The sequence below is a fragment of the Ursus arctos genome, unplaced genomic scaffold (genome assembly GCF_023065955.2).
Source record: "Ursus arctos isolate Adak ecotype North America unplaced genomic scaffold, UrsArc2.0 scaffold_8, whole genome shotgun sequence".
Classification (NCBI taxonomy): Eukaryota; Metazoa; Chordata; class Mammalia; order Carnivora; family Ursidae; genus Ursus; species Ursus arctos.
The window spans coordinates 28,395,417-28,414,561 of NW_026623100.1; the positions used below are offsets into that span (position 1 = coordinate 28,395,417).

General features: G+C 36.8%; 1 protein-coding gene and 1 pseudogene across 3 annotated transcripts in view; one reads left to right on the forward strand and one right to left on the reverse strand.

Moving 5' to 3' along the window:
* The window catches only part of COMMD1 (copper metabolism domain containing 1), a 186,311-nt gene that overhangs the window by 93,206 nt on the left and 73,960 nt on the right, over positions 1-19,145 (forward strand). The window lies entirely within an intron of this gene.
* Positions 1,588-1,889, reverse strand: LOC123000184 (mitochondrial import inner membrane translocase subunit Tim8 B-like; annotated as a pseudogene).

Here is a 19,145-nt window from a genome sequence, read left to right on the forward strand (position 1 = left end):
TTGTGACTTTTTTTTTTTTTTTAGAGTTTATTTATTTTTGTTAGTAATCTCTACACCCAGTATCGGGCTCAAACTCACAACCCTGAGATCAGGAGTTGCAAGCTCTTCTGACTGAGCCAGCTAGGCATCTCTCTTTTGTGACTTCTTGTTTTTCAAGACCAGTAAGCCATTTTGTGAAGAAACATTTAGTAATAAATTGTTCCTCTTATCTTCCACCAAATTTTTCTTTCGTATACATTTTGAGGTACCCTGCCTGTAGAAATCAGAAATATAAAGCTCTGTTTCTTTTTTGCCTTTTAAAAAAATGGCTAATGTTACTGCCTTTTCTAGACTAGGGTTTAGTGTACCAAGCACTCCTCTAGGTTTGGGTGTGTTTTCAGCAGACATAGGAAAGAAAATAGAGTCTGCCTTTACTGATCTGATTTTTTTTTCTGGCCAACTCATCATATATTCAATTCTGTCATTTATGTGCAGTTAGATAACAGAAATATCCAATGATATGCTCACTCTAATTTACAGAACCAGGACCAGTTTAGACTCTGGATTAAAAGACCAGCACTTTGTCTGAAGGATAAGTAAGCATCTAATCTCAAAGGAAAGTATTCACTTATATTTAATCTCCATAATTCCGGGGCGCCTGGGTGGTGCAGTCGTTAAGCATCTGCCTTCAGCTCAGGGCGTGATCCCTGCGTTCTGGGATCGAGCCCCACATCAGGCTTCTCCGCTAGGAGCCTGCTTCTTCCTCTCCTGCTCCCCCTGCTTGTGTTCCCTCTCTCGCTGGCTGTCTCTCTCTGTCAAAATAAATAAATAAAATCTTTAAAAAAATAATAATCTTCATAATTCCTTCTTAAACTAAATATACTGGGGCACCTGGGTGGCTCAGTTGGTTAAGCGTCTGCCTTTGGTACAGGTCATGAACTAAGGATTCTGGGATCGAGCCCCACATCAGGCTCCCTGCTCCGTGGGGAGTCTGCTTCTCCTTCTTCCTCTGCCACTCCCCTGCCTTGCTCGTGCTCTTTCTCTTTCAAATAAATAAATCTTAAAAAAAAATAAAATAAAACTAAATATACTGATCTCCTTGTGTAATTATGCCCAATGAGGAGTAAGAACCTGCTAAAACCTATGATTAATAATCAATTTATTTTTTTGGAGAATTCACATTTATTTAATAATTGTTGTGATACAACATGGAATTTCTGAATTCCAGATAAATAAATTTCACTTTACAAACATTTGATCTGTTACTTTTTTTTGTTTTTTTGAAGATTTTATTTATTTGTCAGAGAGAAAAAAAGAGCACAAGCAGGGGGAGCCACAGGCAGAGGGAGAAGCAGGCTCTCTGCTGAGCAGGGAGCCTGATGTGGGACTCGATCCCAGGAACCCAGGATCATGACCTGACCTGAAGACAGACACTTAACTGACTGAGCCACCCAGGCATCCCTGATCTGTTACTTTTTAAAAAGTACCAACAGGCTTAGTAACAGTCTCAAGTTGACCTGGCAAGGGATGACAGCCTCCCCTCCCCTGCCCTTCAGTCTGCTTAATAACAAGTCCTTTCCTTCTTCTGTCACTTTCGTAGGGGATGGCCTACTGTTCTCCTTTCTGTATAGTCTGGGCAAACTGACTGGTGATAGCAAGAGTAGTGTCAGTGAAGTGGTCCACACAGCTAGAGAGACAATTTTCAGTGGGAGAGTCTAGACTATTCCCTGGCTTCTCCACGTGTTTATCTCAGCATAGCTCCCAGATGTGATACACCTGTGCAGTGAACTGCTTGCACCTTCCGTTGTTTGGCTGCTACCAGGTGCTGCAACTCTGCTTCATCTGCCTCACCCAGGTCTGCCATTATCCTCCTTGAGCTTGGGCAATTGATGACCAGTTTATTATTATTATTAACAACTGAGCTTTGTTATGCACTACTGTAGCTTCACCAGCTTGAGCAGTGCCACCTCAACTCCCTGCTTTGTGTCATAGGAAAAGAAGCAAAGATTAAAACACATACACCCATATTCTGACACTCTTTCTCACTTACACAGACACACATGTACATACATACATTTTATGTGTGTGTATATAAATATATGGAGATATATAAGGATAGGGGCACCTGGATGGCTAAGTCAGGTGTCCAACTCTTGATTTTGGTTCAGGTCATGATCTCGGGGTCATGGGATCAAGCCCCACTTGAGGCTCTGCGCTTGATGCGGAGTCTGCTTGAGATTCTCTCCTGCTCCCTCTGCCCCTTCCGCTCATGCTTAATACATACATACATACATAAAATCTTTTTTAAAAATGAAATATAAGGATAGAATATAGAGCGTAATCAAAATGCCATTGTTTTTATCAATGCTCAATCATTGCCTTACTCCAAGTAGCTACCAAGGTGAGCTTAGCTGTCTCATTTGGTTATATAAGCTGTAATGGTTGGCCTATTTCTGATAATTCTTGTATTTAAGCTTGTTTTCATTTTTAGCAATGTAGTAAAGGATAGCTTCCGCAGAAATTAGTGAAGGTAATGTAATAAACAAACCATGCTTTGTCCTAGGGATTGATGAAATTTAACAGTTTGGGGATTATCAAATCAGTTTAGAATGCTTTTTTTAAAATAAAATTTTCATTTTATATCTTGTATCAGGTTTAGAACATGGAGTTTATTTAAACTTTAGTTATGAATGGGCCAGCCCCTTTTTGGAGCTCTAAGGTGTGTTTCATAATGGTTTGTGTTCTAAAGTTGAGGTCCAGAATTTACAGTTCCAAGATATCATGTATAGAAGACAATGCCTAAAGTCTATAACATGCAGAAAAGAAAAAGAATAAGAAATTTTGTCCCCTTGAAAGCCATTGTGATTTTTACTGTGTTCATGTTTGCTAAAAAACAAACATGGAGATCCAAAACTTAATATTTAAATTCTGACTAACTCTGGATTTAGCTATTCCTTGTACAGAAGGAAATGTTTACCAAAACAGGAAAAAAAAAAGATGCAAAAAAAGCTTTTAACATTATAAATTAAAATGGATAGTTACATAACAGAATAGGATATAGTTAATGGGGGAAAATGTAAGTTTAAAGTGGTCATCTAGTTATGAAAGATTAAAATTAGAATTATTCAGTAATTGATAATTTACCAGTTGAAAAGTAGACATTTTTTTTTTTTTTAAAGATTTTATTTATTTATTTGACAGTGAGAGACAACCAGCGAGAGAGGGAACACAAGCAGGGGGAGTGGGAGAGGAAGAAGCAGGCTCATAGCGGAAGAGCCTGATGTGGGGCTCGATCCCAGAACACCGGGATCACGCCCTGAGCCGAAAGCAGACGCTTAACTGCTGTGCCACCCAGGTGCCCCGAAAAGTAGACATTTTGAGTATGTTGTAAATATTATACATCGTATTGTATAGTAAGTGGTATTTCATATTTTTGATTGTTAAATATTAGTTTGCTCTATTAATAATGTAGTACTTGGTTTTCTTAGCCAAGTCATTGTTTAAAAATTTATATAATGTTTTGCATTTATTTTGGTTTTAAGTAACAGCCTTTTGAGATTGCAGTTCCTTGACCCATGAGCAATATTTGACATACTTGAGTTCTCTTTTCTTTGAAACACTCATCCTTCCAGGATACCACATTTGCCTGATTTTCCTCATAGCTCTCTAGTCTGCTCTTTTCTTTCCCCTTTTTAAATCTCTTTTGCTGGCTCCTTCTCATTTCCCCAACGTCTAAAAGTTGTAGTGTCCATGGGCTCAAGTCCTTGGTCCTCTTTTCTTCTTAGGTACAATATACTTCCTAGGTTATCATATCCATTTTCATGGATTTAAATATCACCTATATGCTGACAGCTCCTGAATTATATCTCCAAACTAGATTTTGCCCCTAAATTCCAGATATATATTTATGACATATTTGAGAATTCTATTTAAATGTGAAAAGGGTATCAAAAAATTGAATATGCCCTGAACTAAGTTCCTCATATGTCTCCCAAACCTGTTCCTCCTTCATTTTTTTCATCTTGGTTAGTGACACCTCCATTCTAATTTATATCCTTTCTTTTTCTCACACCCACATGTAGTTCATCATCAGATCCTGCTAGTTTTAATTTTAAAATGTGGGTTAAATTTTACTGCTTCTCACTAACACCGCCCGCCTCACTATCCTGTTCGGATCACCAACGCTTCTTTCCTAGATCCTAACAGCATCCTCCCAGCTGCTCTATTTGCGTCTGCTCTTTAACTTATTTTCAACACACAGTAGTTTATCAACAGAGTGTCTCTCTTAAAGTGTAAGTCAAATCACGTATTCATTCATATCTCACTAGTGGTTCCTTTCTCAATCAGATTAATAGCTGTCTCCCTTACTCACTCTTCCCTAACTAGACCCAATGGCCTCCTTGCTGATTTGTGGAACATGTCAAGCATGCTCCTTCTTTAGGGTCTGTGCATTTGCTGTTCCTGCTTTCTGTATTGATCTTCCCTCCGATATCTGCAATAATAGCTTTTCCACTTTTCTGACATCTTTTTTTTTCCCCCTAATTCACCTTCTCAGTAATGCTTTCACCGACCATCTTTCTAAAAGTTTAGTCCTCCACTTCCTGCTTTATTTCTTAAAACTTCGTTGAGCCATAATATCCATACAGTAGTCTGTATCCATTTGAAGTGTCTGATCTGATTAATTTTAGCTGGTGTATACACTTGTGAAATTACCACTATAGTCAAGAGGCAAAATGTGTTCATCAGCCCCCCAAAGTTTCCTTGTGCCCCTTTATAGCCCATCCCTCTCTCTACCCCAATTCCTAGGCAACCGGTGATGTACCTTTTGTTATCATAGATTAGGTTTTTTCTGTATTTTTTTTCCTGCCACTTATTCTAACTAGTATACTGTATATTTTGTTTTACTTATTAATCTTGCCTGTGTTCCACGTTAACATATAAGGGAGCAAGGATTTTTACTGTTTTGTTCACTGACGTATCCTCAAGGTCTAGGATGCTGTCTGGAACATGATGTTCAGTAAATACTAGTTGAATGAATAAATGAATCACCGAATCCATTATTTACTAAGCATCTACCATGTGTCAGACTCTGTATAGGTGTTGGGGATATATCAGTGAACAACACAGACAAATCCTTTATTTTATGGAGCTGACAGTAAAAGAAAAATAGTAGTAATTAGTGTAAAAAAGTATATCAGAAACTGAAGAACCTTACCAAAGCTCAGAAGAGGGAATAGCCAGCCCTCTTTACCCAGGAAGTTAGGGAAGGCAGTTGTGAGCAGGTGACATTTGCATTTGATTTCTCTGACAACTGCAGCTCTCCTCTTCAGAGCTGAGAGTCATGAACTGAGAAAAGTTGGTACAGGCAGTATAGATTCTTTGGAATTTATGAACATACCCCTTGCATTTAACAGGTTGGTACGACCTTTGATAAGGTTTAGTACAGGTTCCTGATGATTGTCATTTCTTTTTTTATCACTTCCTACGTATTGGTTTTCCAGTTTCTCAATCCACAGGCAGTAAGAAGTAGCAAGAAGTAAATTGGCAGAAAAATTATTGTAAGCAAAAGCAAGATTCTTAGTGTACTGGTCTTAGCATCACTGAATATCAGACTCACCCAGGGAGCTTTAAACAATTATGGATGCCCAGATCCCACCTCAAAGTAAGGAGCTACTGCTTTAGCTTGAGTGAGGAAAGGCTTTCTGAGGAGGCTGATCTAGAAGCTCAAAATGCAGAGGAAACAGGAAAGGCAAGATGTTGGCTTTGGTAAGAAATTTGTTTTTTTATTCTAAGTATAATAGGAAACCATTGGAAGGTTTCAAACAAAGGAATGATGCAATGTGACTTATGTTCTTGGAGGATCACTTTGACTCATGTGTGAGGGGTGGATTATAGCACAGTCCAGAGTGAAGCCATGATACCAAAATACCCCCCAAAATTACTGAGGTTGGAATTGGTTTTTTGCATATTAAAAGCAGTTCTCTTTTTCGCTTCCAAATCTCTGTGTGATAATATGTAGGTAAAATGGGATCTCAAGGTGAAAAAGCAAAAACCAAAACGCTCCATCCTTCATTCTATTAGCAAAGCTAAGTATACAGAATGAACAGAGCCAATATTAATGCTCTACTTCCAAATGGGGTTGTATAGACCTCTGGAAATCTCCATTCCACATTTCCACCTCTGTTCTACAATTTTGACAGTTCTCTTTCTTTTTAAAATTAATTGTAACATGTTTCAAAATTTGTTTGTCAAGCCCAGGGATAACTAATAAAAATCAATATTATGCCTCCCCACCCCCCCAAATTGAAGCCAGAACACTTGGAGCTATTGTAGTGGTCCAGGTGAGATGATTTTAGCAGAGCAGATGGAGATAATTTTAGCAGTCAAGGTGGAAAGAAGTGAGCAGACAGAAGAAATGTTTTGAATGTAGATGAGTTGCTTTGAGATGAGTTGGAATGCAAGTGGAAAAGGAAAGAAAGTGAGAAATTAGAGATAACTCTGCGTTTTTTTGCATGAATATGTTAGTATACATTGATGATCCTAGTCTTTAATAGTCTTATTGCTAAGTTGACCATCCAATATACAAATTGAGTTTTCTGATAGCTATAATTAGCCCTTCCACTTAGAAAAAAATAAATTAAAAGTAATGATTTAATATATGGCAATAGAAAATGTTGTTTGTGCTGAAGTAATTTTATTTTTAAACTCCAAATTTTTAAAGAGATGCATTTGAGAATTACTGAGGTTAAATTTTTCCTAACAGGCTTTGAAAGAAATCATTGTTTCTTATGATGTGCCCTTTTCTGTATGTATATTATACTTCAATAAAATGATTTAAAGAGGGAGAGAGAGATTTGAGTGTTTGTCTTTGTAAGCTCATTGACCCTGTGAGAATGGGGCTTTGGCAGTGCTGAAATCCTCAGCTTCTGACTAGTAGCCTGCCAACAGACAGCCTCTGGTGTTGGACTTCTTTCAGATTGTTGCTGTTCAGACTCTCTGGTTCTATTCTTGTGGACAGATGGGGTTTTTGAAAGGAAGCCAGGAAACCAAGCCTTAATAGGACTTGGAAATAATTTTTAGATGTAAGTTCTTTGTGCTGAACTCAGGGTGACAGTGTATCCTCCTCAGCAATGTTGAAACTGCTTGTGTTTGGCTAGTATTTGTATATTGGCTGGTTGGCTGTGGGCTTCATTCCATGTATGCCACTGCTCTACTGCCAAGATGAATGTAGGAGGCCTCTGGCCCAAACTCATTCTTAGCTCTTGTTTTTTATTGTGTAAAATATACATAACATAGAATTTATCGTTTAACCATTTTTAAGTGTAGAGTTCAGTGGTATTACGCACATGCACAGTGTTGTACAACCATCACTACTCTCTATTTCCAGAACTTTTTCATCATCCCAAACAGGAATTCTCCATCCATTAAAACTATAATTCCCCATTCCTACCTCTCTCCGGCGCTTAGTAACTTCTGTTTACTTTCTGTATCTATGAATTTCCCTATTCTGGGTTCTTCGTATAAGTGGAATCATATAATATTTGCCCTTTTGTGTCTGGCTTATTTTGCTTAGAATAATATCTTAAGATTCATCCATGTCATAGCATGTGTCAGAATTTCATTCCTTTTTTAAGGCTGAATTATATTCCATTATATGTATTGCCAGATCTTATTTATCCATTAATATAGCGATAGACATTTGAGTTGTTTCTACCTTTTGGCTATCGTGAATGTTACTGTGGACATGGATGTACAAATATCTGTTTGAATCCCCGCTTGTAATTCTTTTGGGTGTATACCTAGGAGTGGAATTGTTGGATCATATGATAATTCTATGTTTACATTTTTGAGGAACTACCAAACTGTTTTCCACAGTGGCTGCACTGTTTTACATTCTTTCTAGTAATGCATGAGCATTCCAAATTTTGCACATCCTTGTTAACACTTCCTTCCTTCCTTTCTACTTTCCTTCCTTCCTTCCTCTTTCCTTCTTACATTTTCCTTCTTTCTTGTAATGAATTGCCATCTACGCGTGGGTGGCTCAGTTAGGCATCCGACTCTTAATTACAGCTGAGGTCATGATCTCAGGGTCATGAGGCCAGGCTCCGTGCTGGGCATGGAGCCTACTTACGATTCTCTCTCTCCCTCTGCCCCCCCACCTCCTTGCATGCTCGCTTTCTCTCTCTCTCTCAAAAATATAAGTAAGTAAATAAATAAATAGCCATCCAAATGAGTGCACAGTGTTATTGTGGTTTTTATTCTCTAATGATTAGTGATGTTGAGCATCTTTCCATATGCTATGGGCCATTTGTAAATCTTTGGAGAAATAGCTATTCAGGACCTATGCCCATTTTTTAACCTGTTTTTTGTTGTTGCTTTTGGTGTTTTTATTGAGTTGTAGGAGTTCTTTATATATTCTGGGTATCAATCCCTTACAGATACGTGATTTGCAAATATTTTCTCACATTCAGTTGGTTTCCTTTTCACTTTTTAGATGCACAAAAATTTTTAATTTTAATGTAGTCCAATTTATCTATTTTTTTCTTTTGTTTCCTGTGCTTTTGGTGTCATATGTAAGAACTCATTGCCAAATCCAATGTCATTGAATTTTTTCCCCTGTGCTTTCTCTAAGAGTTTTATAGTTTTAGCTCTTACATTTAGGACTTTGATCCATTTTGAGTTAATTTTTATATATGGTATAAGGCTATTCTTAGCTCTTTTGTATGGATTTTTAAAAATGATTTCTCAATTGGGGAAGGAGAAAGTGGGACTTCTGAACTTGGAAGCTAAGTTTCAGGTTTCTCATTTTTCTGAAATTTCCCGATAGCTGTATGTGTAATTAATTAAAGAGAGCTTACTAGTAGCACCCAAGATGCAGGTAGCAGTAAATGATGAGTGGTAGTCACTAGGAACCAGCTCAGGTTAACTGCTGAATAAGTTCAACTTCCTGTTTATTGCCAGGGTAGATTAGAGGACATCAAAAATAAAGGAAGTATATCTGAATTTTAATAAGTCATTTAGTAGTATTATGGATACGGTAGAGAAGCATGAACTGAATTCTGATAAAGCTAGGGAGTACATAGCTAAATGAGTGGTCACATCTAAACAATATTGATCACAAAATGACTTTGATCCGTCATTCCTGTGATACCTCCCCTCATACACTCTCATAGTTTAAAGAAAACAGCCTAGTTGTGTAAGGATATAATTTAAGGCTTCCATGCCCAATCACCTATTTATATTGTACAGTCCAACCGAGCAGGACTGTATTTTCCATACATGCATATCCTTTCCTGTTGCTACTTGGAATGTTCTTTATCCACTCCCCATTTTCATTTAGTAAAATCTCTCTTCTTCGTGGTCCGTAATATCGAATACATCTGTTTCGAATTTCTCTCCAGTTATGTCAACTGGCTCTGATAATCTGAATTCTCAGGATATTTTGAACTTTTCTTTAGCATTTGATGCAACTTAGATTTAAAAGATAAACCAAAGCACCTATATTAGTGTCTAGCTTAAATTAAGCAAAAAAGGTGGTTAGTGGGTTATGTATTTAAGAAGCCCAAGCATGGTTCCTGGCTTTAGATATCTCTTGTCTTTGTTCATGTCATTCTGTAAACAAGCTTACTCCCCATGGAGGTAAGATGATGGTTATCAGGCCCAGATTCATCTTTTCAGATTAGAAATACCAGGGGTGGGGCACCTGGGTGGCTCAGTCATTAAGCAACTGCCTTTGGCTCAGGGTGTGATCCTGGCGTTCTTGGATCGAGCCCCACATCAGACTCCTCTGTTGAGAGCCTGCTTCCTCTCCCACCCCCCTGCTTGTGTTTCCTCTCTCGCTGGCTGTCTCTCTGTCAAATAAATAAATAAAATCTTAAAAAAAAAAAAAAAAGAAATAGCAGGGGAAAGAGATGTTTCTCCTTTCCCAATATATGTGTATTGATTAAAGACTGATCCTTATTTTTCCTGCTTAGGTCACATGGCTACCCATGGAGAAGTCACTATTTACAGGAATTAGGGTATTTTAAGCTTGTAGTATTTGTCCAGCTCTTTGACCAAGGGCAAGGTAAGGTGTAGGTTGACAGCTGATACTACTTGGAATAGGTGAGGAGTAGTTTCCCAAAGGAATTAGGCATACCGAACAAGCAAAATCAATGTATGTCCACTCCCTGTCTTGTTAGTTTATACCTTCAATAAATTTTGAATGAATTAATAAGGGAGAAAATCCATATATTAGTTATCTACTGCTATATAACAAATTACCCCTAAAATTTGGGTCATAAAACAACAAGCATTTATTATCTCACATAGGAGTTGGGGTAGGAATTTAGGAGGAGCTTAGTTAAGTGATTCTAGCTCAGGGTTCCTGTTGAGTTGCACTGGATTTTGGCCAGAGCTATAGCTACCCCAAGGATTGGGGCTGGAAGATCTGCCTCCAGGTTCACCCATGTGGCTGTTGGAAGAGGCCTCAGATCCCTTCTGGTGGTTGGCCATAGAGTGACATAGCAACTGGTTTCTTCTATAGTGAGTGATCCAAGAAAGAAAAAGCAAGCAGGAAGCCACAGTGCCTTGAATGACTTAGTCACTGACTTGTACACTATTACTTCTGCTTAAAAAAAAAAAAAAAAAAAAAAGTATACGTCACTTTTTTTTTTTTTTTTTGCTGGAAAATAATGAGGAATAGAGCAGTATAACAAGGATGGAATTAATGATGTTAGCTCTTGTTGGTTTGTTTTCGTGTTTTAATATTCATCCATTTAGCAAATATCTACTAATGTTTAATCTAAGAATAGTAATTGCTGTTAATTTATTATATCCTCATCGTGCTCCAAGCACTGTTCTGTGCATTGATTCATTCAGTCCTCTTACCAACCTCTGAAATAGGTATGATTTTGGGGGCAGGGGGTGGGAAGGTTATAGATTAACTTTATTTTTTAATAATTTTAGGTTTATACAGAAGTTGCAGAGATAGTACAATGAGTTCCCTTATTCCCTTCATATAGTGTTCCCAGGTAATCTTCTATTACCATGGTACATTTATAAAAATAACAAACTAACACTGGTACAATTGTTACTAAACTACAGATTTTATTTGTATTTAACCAGTTTTTCCATTAATGTTCTCTTTCTGTTCCAGGATCCAATTCAGGGTACCACTAAATTGCTGACTAAACTACCTAAATTGCATTTAGTTGTTATATCTTCCTAGTTTCCTCTGGTCTGTGTCAGTCTCTCATCTTTCATGACCATACAGTCTTGAAGCATACCAGCTAGATATCCTGTAGACTGTCGCCCAATCTGGGCTTGTTCGTTGTTTTTCTCATGGTTAGACTGGACTTACAGGTTTTGGGAAAGATTACAACAGAGGTGAAGGGCTATCCATATTAGAGGATACATACAATCCACATGACCTGACTGTTGATGTTAACTGTCATCACATATTAAGGTAGTGTCCAAGTTTCTCCGTTGTAAAGTTAATCATTTCTCCCTTTCCCTACTCTGTTCTTTGGAAGTTACTTTTTTATTATTGTTGGCACTGAGTCACTAAGTCCAGCTCACACTCAAGGGGAAGGGAACTAGGCTCCACCTTCTGAAGGAAGTGTGAAAGAATTTGTGAACATATTTTAAATCACTACAGTACATTCCTGGCCAAAATTATTGATGTTCCTCTCACATGTAAAATATACTTGGCCCCCTCCCAATATCCTGCAAGTCTCTCCTTTTCTAATATTAGGTTATGGTCCAGGATATCATTATCTAAATCAAGTCTAGGTTTGGATAAAGCATAGGTGTAGGCCTCATTAGGTGTAGTTGCTTAATTTCAGCTTAAGTACATTACCTCTCTATCTGAAGATCTGTGAAACCAAAGAGGCAAATTATCTGTTCCCTACATACCCAGAATACAGTGGTCAGGCCAGACAAAGATAACCGCTTTAGGCCGTCTTGTTCAAAAAGAGGGAAAATGTTGTCACAAAGGTGCCATTACTTCATACCACTTCTGAAATTCAACTAGACACAGGTTGGTAGTTCTTTGATTAGAATTCAAAGTCTGGAAATTTCTCCATGGCTCTTAGCTTCATCTCCTGGGCTTTTGGTTCTACACTTTGAGTTATCCCTCCTTTTCTATGAAAAGTAGCCTGCATTTGTAGTTGTGTATTTTCCTCTACCCATTTCCTGCCTGCAGATGTTCGAAGTCTAAAGGACTCTTCATTTTGTACTGTTTGTGTTTCTTTTAGTCAAAATGAGCAGTGTTTCTGCCTCTATAATTCTTTTAAAAACTTATGGATCTTCTATAAATTCTTATTTGAGCTCACTCTATTAGTTAGAAGCCACACTTAGAAATCTCTATGAGATAAGCCATTTTCTATCTTGGGACTCTGCTAAGGGACAGTGAATTTTAGCTTGTTGGAAGCTCTAGTGTTTGATTAAAAGAATCTGTGAGTTGTACTTTAAAAATCTTCAAAAGACCTTTTGTCTAACTGAATAGTGCTCAGAAGCACCACCTCAGAGCTTTCTGAAGTTATGACAAAGAATTTTATAGCTACATTCTCAACCTCATCTTTTAGACCATATTTTCTTGGCAATACCTTGGATTTGAATTTCGCTTGGAAGCCATTTCTTATTTTAATATTGTTTGCATCTGGAGAGACTGAGAATCTTCAAAACCGACAAGTTCTGGCTACTCTTTTGCTGAACTGTTCTTGAGATTTTTATTAGGAATTTGGAAATCAGTAGTCTGAGTTTCAGTGGTGTAGACTTGGCACGAGGAGAGGTCTGGGAATTATGAGCATTTGTTTAGTGGTTATTGAATTCAAGAGAATAGTGAGCAGAAGGTAGGTCAAGAGCAGAAGTTTGAGAAATGTGGAGTTTTAATGAGCAAGTGAATAAAGACTGTGAGGGAGGTAAAGTTGAAGGGGGTCAGTAATAGAGAAATGTAGAATGTGGGATTGGAGAAGTATTGACAATGGCACGGCCTCAGTTATTTTACATGCTGGATTTGGTGGAAAAGTTTTCAGTTTCCTCTTCATATAAATTCTTTGAGTTGAGATTAATGCCTTTTATATCATATAGTTTATAACATTAGCCTTTCTATTAGGGTGAAAGATGAAAACACAGACAGAACTTTGGTTCTTTCCAGTTTAACTAGTTTTTCTTCTGTTATTCATGCTTTTGATGTCACACCTAAAAATCCATTGTCAAATCTGTGTCACAACGATATACTCCTTTGTGACTCTTACAGTTAGGTCTTGGATCCATTTGAGTTAATTTTGTATATTGAATGAGGTAGGGGTTGAGTGAATTTTTCTTTTTGACATATATTTTAGGTAAAGAAACCCCAACCTGTGAATGTGTAAGTTTGCTCTTACACATGGAGGACAGGCAGTATCTAATTCAGGGTGTAGGTTATTTATTAATTTTTTTCTATAATGTAGTTTTTAATTCTTCTGTAGGTCCCTAAGAAAGTTGCTAAATGATAGTTCTTGGAATTTATTTTTGCTTTTTTTTTTAACCTTTTGAATTTTTATTGTGAAGGAGAGTGGTTCTAGAAAGTATAAGTCAGATATTCTAGGATCAGTTTTCTACTATGATTTACTAGTGCTTCCTTTCCTTTCACATGAAATGGGGACCAATGTACTTGGTGAACAAATCATGAGGGTAAAGTATTTCTAGCAGTATATTTAGCCATTGTCTTTGGAATGCTTTAATTCTAGTCTCTGGTTTTTATTTGCTTTTAATAACTGAGTGGGGGATACTTCTGAATAACATAATTCTTGTAAATTCATACTTTGTACCCCCCTGCTCCAGTAGAATTGACAAATAAAATAAAAAATAGAAACTCAAAAGACATAGTCACATTAAAAAAGAATAAACTTGTCTGTGAACCTGAAATGGAATCAGAGCAAACTGATGAGTGCGGCTAAAGCCATGGGTCTTTTGATCTCCATTGTAAGTGTTGGTAGCTGAGTTTGGTTTCTGTGCAGCGGGGAAGTAGATGCACTTCGTGGACACTGTCCCTTTATGTAAAGTTTTAAAAAATATCCAGATCACTTAAAAATATGCATGGGAATATTAAACAAAATTCAGAATAGTAGGTACCTGAAGAGTAGAAAGAGGAAAATGGGACAAGAGAAGAAAAAAAAAACCCATAGTGGCTTCAACGGTGTAAACTTTTATGACTTAAAAAACATGAGTTGTGTGTGTGTTGTGGGGGTAAAGGGTACTCATAGGAATTTAGCCGAAGGAAACAATCTGAGATTCAGTAAATATTTATTTATGCAAATATTTATGTGGTAGAAAATTAGAAACAACTGAATGCCCATTAATAGAGAAGTGAATGGGCCAGTGAGGGAGAATAAAGAAATAACCATATAAATGGTTATACCCACTCTATGAATAAATTTTCTAGGCATTAAAAAAAATTAATATTTTTACAAATTATTTAATGAACAATTATTTATAATGTTTATTGGAAAATATTCATGAAATAATGTTCAGTATGGGGAAAAAAGCAAGATACATAATTGTATACATAGTAAAGTCAAATTAAAAAAAATTTTATTCTGGTAAAATGCACTAACAAAATTTACCATTAATGACCTTTTAGTACATTCACAGTGTTATGCAACCATCATAATACAAATTTTATAAATACATATGCACTTGCACAGGGAAAAAATACCAAAGTAATACACAAAAAATGTTATAGAAGATTATTTTTGGGTGAGGGGATATCTGTATTTTTTATTCTATATCCTTTTTAGTATTTTCTATATTTTTTGTGGTGAAAATGCTTTGTTTTCCTATTCTTAGAAAGTCATTCTAAGCTTAAATAATAATGCTTATTTCTCTTTTTAATTTTTTTTAAATTTTTTAAAGATTTTATTTATTTATTTGAGAGAGAGAGAGAACATGAGGAGAGCAAACATGAGCAGGGAGAGGGGCAGAGGGAGAGGGAGAAGCAGATTCCCCCTGAGCAGGGAGTCCAATGCAGGGCTCAATCCCTGGACCCTGGGATCATGACCTGAGTTGAAGGCAGATGGTTAACTGACTGAGCCACCTAGATGCCCCTTATTTTTCTTATTTTTAATCACTTTAATAAAATGTTTATTTTCATTTTGTTTACTTAAAATGTTGTAGAAAAGGCTAGAGAGCTTGAATAATTTATTTTTGGCTTGTGTCCAAGAAAATGCTTTACTGCATTAGGTTAATAATAAGTAGAAAGGTTAATTGAGAAGTTCAGTGAGGTTTGGGATTAAACTTTGATATAACATTTCACATTTTTTTCTTGGATGTTGGACAACATTCTAAGAAGTTAAGATTACTATTTTATTGAGGCTTCAAATTTATTATTTGTGATGTATATTTATAAAATATTAATAAATATTTTAATATTTTTTGGTATAAAATGCTCTGCCTGTATTTTTTATACTACAATTAGCAGTATTTAGGTGATGAGCTTGTGGAAAAAAATCTTTGTACTGTGCTTGGATTTAAATCTGCTGGAGACAGTATTTTATTTTACTTGGAATCTGCACAAAGGAGAGCTAGACCTACAGTCTTTTTCAACTAAAGGAAATGCCTACAAATTTTTAAATTACAAGCCTAGTGAATTTCCTTATAGTGTGTCTGATTGTACTTTATACGTAAGTAAATTATGCATAGATCCTTTGCTGTTGATGGTTACATTACAGAGTGATTAAATAAGAATTTTGTATTGAATCTTTTGGGAAGAACTTTGAAGTTATTCTATGTATATGTCATAATGTCATCTTCAGGGCCTGTCAGCTCTATATCAGTACAGTATTTTGAAAATTTAGAATATTTACTATAATATTCTTTTCTACCCAAACTTATATAATACCACTCTGACCTGTTATTTCTTTTCCTGTCAGCTAAGTTTTTTTCTGCCAGTTTTATTGAGATATTGACTTAATTTAAAGTATAAACATGATGATTGATACCTGTATATATTGTAAAATGATTATCACAATAAGATTAGTGAATACCTCTGTTCCCCATAATTACGTTTTTGGGTATATGTGGTGATAATATTCAAGATTTACTCTCTTAGCAACTTTTGAGTCTGTAATACATTATTGTTATATATACTTTATTCACCATGCTGTACTTTAGATCCCTAGAATTTATCTATCTTGTAGCTGAAAGTTTGTACCCTTTGACCAACATTTTTCCATTTCCCCAACCTCCAAGCTGTTGGCAGCTAACATTCTACTATTCTACTACTCTCTCTTTCTATGAGTGACTTTTTTAGAATCCTCAGGTAAGTGAGAACATATAGTATTTGTTTTTCTCTTTCTGACTTGTTTTACTTAGCATAATGCCCTCAAAGTCCATCCGTGTCGCAAAAGGCAGGATTTCCTTCTTCTTTTGTGTGACTGAATAATATTCCACTGTGTGTATGTATATGTATGTATCATATTTTCCTCATCTGTTCATCCATTGATAACACTTAGGTTGTTTCCATGTCTTGGCTATTGTGTATAATGCGGCAATGAACATGGGGAAGTAGGTGTCTCTTCAAGATAGTGGTTTCATTTTCTTCAGATATATACCCCCTTACATGAGATTGTTGGATCATATGGTAGTCCTATTTTAATTTTTTTGAGGAACCTCTGTACTCTTTTCCAGTACTGGCTGTATCAATTTATATTTCCACCAACAGTGCATGAGGGTTCCCTTTTCTCCACAGCCTCTCCAACATTTGTCTCTTGTTTTTTTGTTTTGTTTTGTTTTATAATAGCCATTCTAACAGGTTCAAGGTGTTATCTCATTGTGGTTTAATTTGCACTTTCCTGATGACTGGTGATATTGAGCATCTTTTCCTGCACTTGTTGGCTGTCTGTATATCTTCTTTTGGAAAAATATCTATTTAGATCTTCTGCCTATTTTTAAAATTGATTGTTTGGGTTTGTTTGTTTTGCTATTGTATGAATTCCTTATATATTTTGGATACTAACCTCTTATCAGAGAGATGGCTTGTAGATATTTTCTCCCATTCTGTAGATTGCCATTTCATTTTGCTGATTGTTTCTTTTGCTATGTAGAAGCTTTTTAGTTTGATATAGTCCCACTTGTTTATTCAGTCAAGGTTTAAAAATCCAAAATAATTGTCACACATGGGCATTTAACGAGAAGCCGTTGTTAATGCTGTCATAAAGTCTGTTCTGTTCTCTCTCTCTCTCTCTCTCTCTCTGAGCAACCTAGAATTTTCCTGTTTCCTGTGTAACCTTGATGCCTTTTTTTTTTTATTCAAACCCAGGGAAGAAAGTAGAGGAGGGTGCTAAACCAATAATAAGTTTTAGAATATTATTTGCTGTTTGGCAGATTACAAAAGCCCAGTAGGGATGTACTGTTCTTATGCCTACTTTGCACATGGGGAACTTAGGCATGAAGAGGTGAAGTTAACTTGCCCAGGATCATACAACTAGTAGAAGAGAGAACCAGAATTCAAACATAGACCTGTTTGAGTCCAGTCAGACCATATGTTGTAACTCAACAACCCATTTATCTGCCTGTTGCTTTGTGATCAGTGATCTTTCTCACTTTTAGTCACTGGGACTGTCTTCTTTTGGAGGTAAACCTCACCCTTTGAGACCAAGGGCACTGTGTTCTCTAGGGAGATGATACTGCGAAAGCTATAGGGGAATGTCACAGATCCTGACATTCCTGGATTTAAATTCTACCTCTGATTGGCCACCTGTGTTGCTCAGTTGGTTAAGTGTCTGACTCTTGATTTTGGCTTAGGTCGTGATCCAGGATCATGGGATTGAGCCCCGTGTCCGGCTTCACACTGGGCATGGAGCCTGCTTAAAATTCTCTCTCTCTCTCTCTCACTCTCTCACTCACACACACACACAATCAGTTCCACCTCTGATACTTACTAGCCTAGTCACTAAACCATTATGATACATCTCTACAGTAATTTGATTTAATGAGTTGACTGTGTTATTACTAATCTTTAGAAGAACATAGGTAATTATTCCACTAGGAATGATTATTTCTTGGGGCACCTGGCTGGCTCAGTCAGTAGAGCATGCAGCTCTTGATCTTGTGAGATCAAGCCCCACGTTGGGTATAGAGCTTACTTAAAAATATTTAGGGGTGCCTGGCTGGCTCAGTCGGTTAAGGGTCCAACTCTTGATTTCAGCTCAAATTCTGTAAAAAATCTGATCTGTAATTCTGATTCTGTAAAAATCATGATCTCATGGTTGTGAGATTGAGCCTCATCAAGCTCCATGCTCAGTGCAGAGTCTGCTTAGGATTCTTTCTCCTTCTGCCCCTCCCCCCACTTGTGCTTTCTCTTTCTCATATAAATAGAATCTTGAAAAAAGTTTGTTAAAAAAAAGGATTATTGGTTTGTTTTTTTTTAAAGTAACATACCCTATAGAGGCTTGTTTTCACTCATGATTTTTGTCACATATGTCAGATAAAAGTTACTGGCAACATGGAAATACCTCCTTTAGAACCATGTGGAATATGGGCATTCCTCTGCCTATTTTGGAAACATTTAAATCTTTAGCATAATTTTGTGACAAAAGAACATCATTGTTTTCGAGTCCTGTGCCTTAATCTAAAAATGGGTAGTAATAGCAACAAATTTCCTAATTTCCTAATTTTGATAGTCCATGTTAATCTGTTTTGGGTATTAAAACAGCAGGGTGGAAAATCCTCTTCACTTTAGAATAGTTTACCTAGAGACCTAATGACCATACCAGAGTACTCAGGAAGAACAGAGTATGAACTAATAGTCACTAAGGACAATTCAGATGACTTCACTGATTGTGGTTTTCTGGAAGAGTCTTTGCAGAGGGAGGTTTCCAGCATGATCATGCTGTCTTTAAGTTTCTGCACAGGTGTGCAGTAAGGTCTTATTTTTCCAGTTGGGAAGGGAAAGGAAGTCATTTTCTTTTCTTTTCTTTTTTTTTTTTTTTTTTTAAGATTTTATTTATTTGGGAGAGAAAGAGAGAGCATGAACAGGGGCAGAGGGAGAAGCAGGCTCCCCACTGAGCAGGGAGCCCAACACAGGGCTCTGTCCCAGGACCCTGGGACCGTGACCTGAGCTGAAGGCAGCCGTTTAACTGACTGAGACACCCAGGTGCCCTGGAAATCATTTTCTGAGAGAAGAGAGATGATCTCTTTCTCTG